The sequence below is a fragment of the Crocuta crocuta genome, unplaced genomic scaffold (genome assembly GCF_008692635.1).
Source record: "Crocuta crocuta isolate KB4526 unplaced genomic scaffold, BGI_CrCroc_1.0 scaffold170, whole genome shotgun sequence".
Lineage (NCBI taxonomy): Eukaryota > Metazoa > Chordata > Mammalia > Carnivora > Hyaenidae > Crocuta > Crocuta crocuta.
In genome coordinates, this window is record NW_027527853.1 from 6,811,506 (window position 1) to 6,819,881 (window position 8,376).

The 8,376-nt window shown below is 44.2% G+C and overlaps 1 long non-coding RNA gene across 1 annotated transcript; it reads right to left on the bottom strand.

Annotated features, from left to right (window-relative positions):
- Positions 1–434: 434 nt before the first annotated feature.
- LOC144245356 (uncharacterized) lies at positions 435–7,475 on the bottom strand. The gene is made up of 3 exons (XR_013339231.1): positions 7,404–7,475; positions 6,433–6,558; positions 435–560 (listed from the first exon to the last, which is right to left on the bottom strand). It is a non-coding gene; the product is annotated as an uncharacterized LOC144245356 (long non-coding RNA).
- Positions 7,476–8,376: the final 901 nt, after the last annotated feature.

Consider the following 8,376-nt stretch of genomic DNA (forward strand, 5'->3'; position numbering starts at 1 on the left):
AGGACAGTTTCCCCGTTGTGGCCCAGGGACAAGAACACATGCTTATCTGAGACCTCTGATTTCTTAATTCTCTCTGCCATCCTAATGGACACTTCCAGCTGGGCCTGACCACACCACAATCTGTAAATCATCAGACCACCTAGAATAACTCTTAAGCCATACCACGGCACATTATTTTGGATAATCTACTATTTTAGATGACTTTTTAAGTACTTGAACAACTGAAGGCATGGCTAAAGTTCAAGTGAGATTTCAAAATAATTAGCCACATCTTAAACACAATGCAGTATAAACACAAATTAAAAAAAAAAACAAACTCAAATCCCCAACCCAAAACAATTTAGTATAAGTAGTGACAATTGTTTTCCTAAAGGTAATGGAAATATATGGGATGTGATTTTTTCATTTATTATCATAGGGGCAAATACCTGTGTTTTTCTGGGCCATTGCTTGGCTTGGTCCATCTTGCGGATGCAGAAGCTGAGCTCCAGAGATACTCTTCTTGATGTCCAGTGTTAGCAACAGAGATTTACCTGGTATCTGAGATGCTGTAGTATCAGCTGAACAGAATAAACAGATTGTTAAGAGCCCCAACTGGGAAAAGGTACATTTGGTAGGTTGGATTATTATTCTTGATTTTTCTTTCCCAATTCCCATTTGGCTCCCTGTTATAGAATTGTAAGTCTATACATCTTGCCATTGGCTTTGTTGACAGTGTGGATAGTAGAGTACATCTCCCACTGTTGATGTTGGTTTTGGCTATGTGACTTGTTTTGGCCAATGTAATGTTAGCAGACATGACATGACTAGAGTCTATTAATGTGCTTGCATGGTTTGGCTTGACCTCTTATGTCTTATGATCTACTAGGAGAAGAACATGTCCATATCGGTCCTGGTCCCCAAATAAGGAGACATGTAGAGAAAATCTGAACCCAACTTGCAGCCTGTAGCCCACCCCAGCCAAATTGCTGCCTGAAGTAGAGCTGCCCTAGTTAAGCAAGAAAAGGAAATAATTTTTTTTTGAGGCAGGGCGGGGGGGGAAGGAGAATGTGTCTGTTATGCAGCATTACTACTTCAACAGCTGATTAATACATTAAACATCTGTGGATCGGGCTACAAATATCAACTGGGGAAATTGCAATCTGGAATTCACTTATTCATCATATGTGAATACTAAACTGGCCCTTTTGGCAAGCACTGTGCTGGGCTTGGGGCATCAAATAGAAAGAGTACATTGTCATGGCTAGAAGGGCGATGACAGTTCAGTAACATAATCAATAACATAACAGACCTAAAAGACAATGCTCAAGAGCAATAGTAGGGCCATGTACAATGGCCTACGGACACACAGTATGCCTGGAGGGATGGAGAGTTGGTGACACAGAGGCTATCATTTGGATCAGGTCTTCAAGGAGGACTTTGTCAGCAAAGGAGAGAAAGACATTCCAGGCAGTGGGAACAGTGCAGAGGTAGGGCCATTGGAGTGTTCATGAAATACAGAGTAGCTCAGTGTGCTAGAGCATGGAGGGGAGTGGCAGGAGATGAGGCCAGAAAGTTGGATTGGGGATAAGTTGGAAAGGCCCATGACTAAGGAGTGTGGACTTTATTTAGTAGCTTTAGTCCATGGACATTTTAAGGAAACTCTCTGAGATTTTTAAGCAGTGGGCAACATAATTAAATCCATGCTTTAGAACAATGTTTCTTAAGGTGTGGTTCCAGAACCAGCAATATCAGCATCACCTGGAAATTATTAGAAATGCAAATTATTGGCCCAGACTTAGTAAATAAAAAACTTTGGGGTGGGCCCAGCAATCTGTGTTCTATAAAGTACTCTATGTGATTCTGATGCCCACTGAAGTTTGACATTCACTGCTTAGGACAATCAGTCTCTTCTTAGTCATGAGAGTGGGGAAATCATGCTGGGAAGAGTTTCTGAAGAGGCCCAGAAGATTCAGGAGGCTCCCTGCTTGAGGGTAAGGAAAGGTGAAAGATTCTTACCACTTACCTGGCCCCGAGGCAGTCAGATCAAGGTGGCCAGAGCATAGGCAAGAGGAGGCATTCATTTGTTCACTCATTCATTCATTTACTCAAGAAGCCTTTCTCAGCAATGACTATGATCAAGCATCGAACTGGGTCCCTGAGGCAGAATCTGGAAAACATGTTGCTGCCCCTTGGAAAGAACTCATTCCTAGTGGCATCAACCTTGTTCTAACTGGAGCAAGATTCCATATGCTTACTAACCTGTTTCTCTTTTTCTTTAGTGGTTAATGAGCAAAACTGATTAATTTCAAGGTCTCTGATGATTAGGATGATATTGGCTATCAATGATGGACACTTACTATATGCCAGACCCTGTTCTAAGCTCTTGAAGCTATTGAGTCTTCATAAGAGCTTCATGAGGTAGATCCTAAGATTATCCACATTTTGCTGATAAGTGAATCAAGACACACAGAAGATAAACATCCTGCCTAATTTTATACAAACTTGTAAGTACAGGAGTGGCATGTGAGCTCAGGTAGTCACTGTGCTGACGACATCTTCCAACCTGCTGGGCTAGCAAAATATTGAGAATTCCTGGAGAAACTAGGTAAACATACATTGTAAGAGCAGAACTTTGGAGAGTACAAGGAGAAACGAACTTTGTTATTTTCCCTATCACCTGCTTGAACCTGTTCTGTAGAGCCAGTACTAGATATCCCAACTCAACTGACAGCTTTGAAGAACTACCTTTTCCTTTTGTAGGTCGTTTAGAGCTCACAGTAGGCTACACCTCCCAGCACCTTGTCTGGGTGCCTGACACTGCCCCCTGATGTTACCACTCTGTTGGAAGGGCTAGGGCAANATTAGATATAGAGAAGCTCTCTTGATTCTTAGTTTGAGAGCCTTGAGTTGAGAAGTGGACATGGCCAAACCAAGGATGATTCTGTTGACTCTGTAGCATAGAGGGAGGCCCAGGCATGGGGTCTCCAACATCCTCATCCAGAATGTGAATTACCATTCTCTAGAGTAGAAGCATACCTCATGAAGGAGACTAGCTGTGCTAGACTGATCCGAGGCCCTTCCATTTTTCGAGACTCCTGGGACATCAGAAAATGGTGATTTGTCAAGTGTTTCCATGCTAAGAGGTGACTACTTTAGCCTGTAAAATTTCTTTTTTAAGAATAATGACTTCATAGTGCGGTAGGTAAGCATAGGGACTCTGGAGTCCAGGCAGCCTGAGTTCAAATCCTGACCCAATACTTAATTAGCTGTGTGATCTTATGAGCTGTGTGACTTTGGGCATGCTATTTGGTCTTTCTGAACTCAGTTTCTAATCTATAAAAATGGGCATAGTAATACATCCTCATAGGGTATTTCTGACGGTTAAATACAAGCCTCAGAAGAGCTCCTGGACTCTTGGAACAGTATACACTACGTGAGTGTCTGTCATTATTGTTATTCATTGGACTCCAAGTAGCGTCATCTGGTAAGAAGCAGCTAATTTCAAGTATTATTTTAAAAATATCATTTTCCTTCACTCCCCCATCAGGGAGTCTTGGTGACTGTGTATATAATTTCTTTTGCAGATAATTTCAAAATTTGAAATTTTAGGCCATTTCTGAACCAAGACCTGGGTCACATGGTCTCTTGACACCTCTTGTGAACTGGGATGCCTGCCCTGCTCCTGCGAGTGGCAGATACTCCACTTAAAACCTGCCACCTGAGGGACCAGTCCCTACCCACACCCAGGGGCAGCCCTTCAGCTTTGGGACTAGGGCTGTGGATGGACATGTATGATGAGAGTTTAGTAACTGACTCCCAGCAAAAGACACAGACGCCTAGGGTGTTGGATTCAGTCAATCTTCCGGCCAAACACAAGGGTGTGGCTCTTTAACCATCAGAGGTTGTTCTCTCCCTGGCTGAAGTTCAAAGTGATTGTGTTGCCAGTTGGCCGGCAGGAAGTTTGACTTTGCTAATAGGCTCCCTGTGCAATGCAAAGAACTCCTGTGGCAGTACTTGCAGTACCCACCAAAGCCTGTGCTAATCTCCATCCCTAAATATAGTTGTGACTGTCACCTTCCAGCTTGAGGGTGGTGAATAGTCACCACCTGTACACTTACAGGATTCTAATGTCACCTAACCTTTGTGTTGCTGCCCCAGCAAGAAGCTGGTATGTAGGAAGGGTGGCATAAAAGTGGCATGGAAATTGAGTAGTGAGAGCTGGGTCACAGGCAGTGTGTCCTGACCCCTGAGGTCCTTCTAAATGTACCGTGACCATGAAACTTACCCCATAGTCACAGCTCAAATGCTGGGGCCAATGCCCTGTGTTTTGATGCCTGCTCTTCATTCTGTCAAATCCTGGCCATGTTCCAGTGCTCCTAATTATCTCTTGCCTAGCAGCAGCGAGGTGGCAGTCACAGTGCAGAGGTGGGGGTGGCTGCTCTGTGCTTCCAGGCCTGTGTGGCTGGGAAGCACTGCTGCAAAATCTTCACTACTCTCCACAGCCCCCCCCACCCCCCCAGGCAGCAGGCAAAGTAGCACTTTACAAGTGAGAGGAAGACATTTATTGTCAGCTAAACATTCCCAATCAGCCCAATGGCTGTGAGCAGACTTTTGCCAAAGCTTCTGAGATGCTGATGTGCACCATTAGCTGCTAGCCAGCCTGTCATCACCTTACCCCTAAGAGGTGTGGGTGCTTGGCAGGGTTTGGGTGTAGGATGCCCATCGACTGAGTTATTTATAGGGCAATTATTTTCCTGCTTTCTCTTCCTACCTTTTCTTTTTAATATTTATTTTGGGGTTAGTACAAGCAGGGGAGGGGCAGACAGAGGGGGACTGAGGATCCAAAGCAGGCTTTGTACTGACCGGCTGACAGCAGTGAGCCCCGTGTGGGGCTCGAACTCATGAACCATGAGATGACGACCTGAGCTGAAGCTGGATGCTTAACCGACTGAGCCACCAGGTTCGCCACTCTCTTCCCACCTTTTTTTTTTTTAATTTTTTTAAAATTATTTTTTGTGTTTATTTATTTTAAAATTTTTATTTATTTCTAGGAGAGAGAGAGAGAGAGACAGAGTGAGCAGGGGAGGGTCAGAGAGAGAGGGAGACACAGAATCTGAAGCAGGCTCCAGGCTCTGACCTAGCTGTCAACACAGACCCTGACGTGGGGCTCAAACCCATGAACCATGAGATCATGACCTGAACCGAAGTCAGACGCTTAACTGACTGAGCCACCCAGGGGCCTCTCTTCCCACCTTCTTATATGAAGTATAGGTAAAGGTCACTGGCATGTCTGAACATTCTACATTTCTAACATGTTTTGCCTGGAGCAGGCAATGAATGCTACCCACCACCCGGTAAGGAGAGAAGGGTGGACAGAGGGGTGAATGTGTTCAGCTCCCTGGGACTGCAAGAGGGGTGCTTGGCCCTGAAGGTTTCAAATTTCTACCTGAGAAGGACAATATTTATAGCTTTTATTCTAAATGTTGAGAAAGACCTTTGCTAAAAAAGTTTTTCCTTCCAGCACTATTAATTTGCATACAATGAGGAGAAACCCTTTAAAGGAATGGTTTCCAAACTATGTCTTTTTTAAACTAAAGAAACATTTTTTTCCCAAGTGAAATCTTACGCCACAGCCTAGGATATAAAACTGGAACAACGACAGGAAATCCTTCCTGGATCTAGAGGCGGCACCATCTCTGTTTCCCCAGCAACCTCAGCAGCGGTCACACAGATTTCCAACACCCTCGGTGCTGCGAGACCTCCGCTTGGTCTGAGTTCTCTACCGTCATCTACTTCATGCCCAAAGTATTTGGTTTCTCAGACTGGCAAGGGGGCCCTTGCAGGCAAGTGAGTGTTATCAGGGGGCCTTTGACGCAGGATCTCTGGGGCTTGGGCATTTTATCCAGCATGATTCAGGCACTGAGAGACGGGTGCATGGAGATTCGAGTCCTTTCTCCATCTGACTCAGCGATGGCCAGTGCTTGGCAAAAATAGGTAATTTATTGAATCATTTGTCACTGGAAACATATGAACTGCATTCTGTCTTCATGCTGCCAACCTCCCTGATCTACCTCATGGGTTTTATATTCCCAAGTGGGAAGATGAAATAAATAAGGAAATAGGAAGCAAACAAAAATGAGTATTCCTATGACTGGCAAGGGCTAGAAGAAAATAACACAGGTTAATGGGATGGGGGTAAGGACTGGAAGGTAGTTCTTTAGACTGGGTATGTGAGGATGGCCTCAAAAAGGAGTGACCCATAAGCTGAGACCTGAACGGTGAGCAATTATCCAGCCGGGAGAAAACCTGGGGGAAGAGTATTTGCAGCAGAGGGAAGAGCATATGTGAAGTCCTTGAGAAGGTGTGTGCTTGGCTTGTTTGAAGAGCAGAAAGCTGAGTAATGTGACAGAGACCTTGATGACTGGGGGCAACAGGGTGGGGGGGCCTTACCAGAGAGTCCAAGGTTGGGTGTTTGGGCTTGAAGATTAATGGGGGTCAGAGGGAGGGTTTTCAGGTTCTCTCCCACTCATGTGTTGCTCCTTTCTTTCAGCATTGCACTTGCATTGCCATTTATATCTAGAAAATGAGCACATTTATCTTTATCTGTTAATAGTGCCTCATAATTAACAACTAAAACCTACAAGTACCCCAAGTTGAAAAAATACTGGGGTCTCAAAGGAACCATAAATGCTAGCATTCATGTAACAAATATTAATTTCTTTTAACAGAGGAGTGTTAACTGTAGTCATCATGAACATTACATCCCTAGTACTTATTTATTTTCTAATTGGGAATTTGTACCTTTTGCAGAATTTATGCTATAGCTGTGTGACCTTAGGCAAGTACTTAACATCTCTATTCTTAATTTTTCTCATCTGTAAAAAGGGAATAATAATAGTACTTCCATTATAGCATTGTTCTGACAATAAAGTATTTGTAAGATGCTTAGAATACATGGTAAACATGATATGTATTTGCGGTTTTTGGTTTATATGAAAAGGCACAACGATTTCATAGATATTTTTGGGGTGCCTATCGTGTGCTCAGTACTGTGCTGCGTACTGAGTATACAGCAATGAACAAAGCAAGCTCGATCCCTGCCCGGCACCTGGCTTCCTGCTCCTTACTGCGTAAAACAAGGCATGGAATTGCAAATCACCACCCTTGGCCAAAGCATGTGCAGGCTGGTAGAGAAAGGTGCGGGGGTTTCTTCATTATATTGGGAGCCATCAGGGGCCAACCCAGGTCCCATCCCCTAGAAAGCCTCTAGAGTCTGCAGAGACTATTCTGATATGAAGAAAATTCCCTTAGAAGGACCATATATAGGGTGAGCACAGGCACCTGTTTGGTCCTCAGCCTCCCTGCAGCCATCTAGCTGATATCATTATCACTGAACCCTAGTCTTGAATCTTGAGCCTTACCTCCAGTCCCTGCTCCTGGCTTCTGCTGGAACTGGTATCTTAAATGAATGGCATGCATCTCTTTTTTGGACTTCAAAGATCCACCAGGTATGGCCTAAAAGGACAGAATCAAGCATGAACACTCACCAAGCCAAATTACCTTCCCAAATAAGGCCAAGGCTCACTTGTAGGTTCCTATCAAATTATAATTACAAAAAATTAATCACACCAGTTCCTTGATTCCTAGTGTTGGCGAGGTGAGCCAGAGCAAAGCGTCTTTCTAAACTACAATGGTTCTGAAGGGTTAAATGCATTCCATGCTTGGCACAGCTTTCCGGGTGATGTAGACACGTTGGTGCTGGGCCTTCATGATGGGCTCCGTTATACATCAGCGGCCTCGTCTCTTCTCACTCCTCCCCATGTGTCCTATCACTCCACGCTGCTCCGTGTTCTCCGGGTGTGCCCGGGCTCTCTCCCTGCCTTTCTTGCTAACCCTTACCCAGATTTATCCTCCTGGAACACCTATGCAACTCTCAGGACTCACTCGGGCATCACCCCCACCAGGAAGCCTCTCTTCCTCTCTCAACATTATATGGGACCCCTCGTCTGTGACTCCCTGGACTGCCACGTCAGTTCCACTGGAGCCCTGAGGCTGTCTCTTTGGGTGCCTCTTTCACAGACTTGGCCTTCTAAGGCCCTGTCTCACTCACCATTTCATCTCTATAGCTTTCTGGGGCTTAATAAATTATTTTAAATGAATAAATGAGTGAAATATCATTATTTCCTGTAGTCCTATTGAAAATCTCTGTAGGTACATTAATATTTATAACTTACTCTGTATCAATTTTGGGATGGGGGAAATACAGTCCTTATATCTATAAAAGGTCTTGGAACACTGAAAAGCTTCTTGTGGGACTTAGTTTTTTTCTGTGATATACCTTCCCTATATCAGATCATTGCTGATTTTCCTTTTTCTGCTGCATGATGGAAGGAG